At 41.1% G+C, this 1,345-nt stretch overlaps 1 protein-coding gene across 7 annotated transcripts in view; it reads left to right on the forward strand.

Moving 5' to 3' along the window:
• htr2aa (5-hydroxytryptamine (serotonin) receptor 2A, genome duplicate a) overlaps positions 1 to 1,345 on the forward strand; it is a 125,844-nt gene that overhangs the window by 81,749 nt on the left and 42,750 nt on the right. The gene's annotated exons all lie outside the window — the stretch shown is intronic.

Below are 1,345 nucleotides of genomic sequence, written 5' to 3' on the forward strand. Positions count from 1 at the left end.
CAAGAAAACAGTTTTTCCACCGTCATTGGTGGCTATGCTGGCTAGCCTCAAATTCACAAGAGGCGCTGCAGCATAGCAGAGAGGAAGAGGGGATGAGCAGCGCCACACAAGATGGTGACTGACAGCGCCAAGTCCCTCCTTCTGGCTCTGATTGGTTGATTCTAGTTAGAAGTTTGACTTTTCTTTCACACATAAACTATCGCAACAAAGGGATAGTTTCAACCAATATGTAAAAAAATGTTTTTTATAAAAATACATTGTTCAGCTTTAATGACAAAAAGATTTTTGTATATTAATTAGCTCTAAATAATGTCAGAGGAAACTCTCTGCTCTCTGTTCCGGTTCTGACTCTGAACCGGAGGAACCATGTCATCGCTTGCAGCTAAACCGAGCTAACGTTTAGAGAGCGTTATCATTCCTCTGCACATTTCCTGCATGAACATAAACTCACCAGCCACTTTATCAGCTACACACCTGCTAAAACCAGGCTGGATCCCCCTTTTCCTTCAACTTCAGACTAATTCTTCTAAGCACAGATTCTACAAGGTCTCAGAAACTTTCTGCTGATACTTCGCTCCATGTTGGCAGAAACACAGCATCTCAATATTACTGCAGATTCAGTGGCTTCATATCCATGATGCTAATCTGCTGTTCCACTGCCTCCCTAAGGCGCTGGATTAGGATTTGGCCGCTGATTTACAGAGAAACCAGTTTTACATGATACGGTGCGTCGTCCCAGTGGAATCATCTATCAGAAGACTGCAGTGGCACAACTAAAAAGAGTAACAAAAATAGTCATGAATCAATTTAAAACGTGTTATTTTATAAGTCGTGCAATAATACAGTTTTATCACCTTATTCAATATAATTAGACTAAATCAGGGGTCACCAACTCCAGTCCTCAAGGGCTACCATCCTGCAACTTTTAGATTCACCTGTCTGCAGTATTGAATTTCTGAATTTCCTCACCAGCATTCATTCCTYTCTGCAATAGGCTGGTAACGAGCAGTTTATTTGATCCAGGTGTGTTTGAGCAGAGACACATCTAAAAATTGCAGGACGGTAGCCCTCGAGGACTGGAGTTGGTGACCCCTGGACTAAATGAATAAAAATTTCCACTAACAAAAATGGGCAAATTGAAATTCTGACAATAAATTTGCTTATAACAGAAACACGCCAGTTTAGAGAAAAACGTGTTGTTCCACTACAATGAGGTTGTTTTCTGCCATACTGAAATAAAGGTATTCTTGCAGAGCTGAAATGAAAACACTTTTCTTGACTCACTGGAGTCACATGATCAACAGCTGGATGTTGCTACTGGTGGAAACGCCAAATAAGACGACAG

The sequence above is a fragment of the Poecilia reticulata genome, linkage group LG2, assembly GCF_000633615.1.
Source record: "Poecilia reticulata strain Guanapo linkage group LG2, Guppy_female_1.0+MT, whole genome shotgun sequence".
NCBI classification, from domain to species: domain Eukaryota; kingdom Metazoa; phylum Chordata; class Actinopteri; order Cyprinodontiformes; family Poeciliidae; genus Poecilia; species Poecilia reticulata.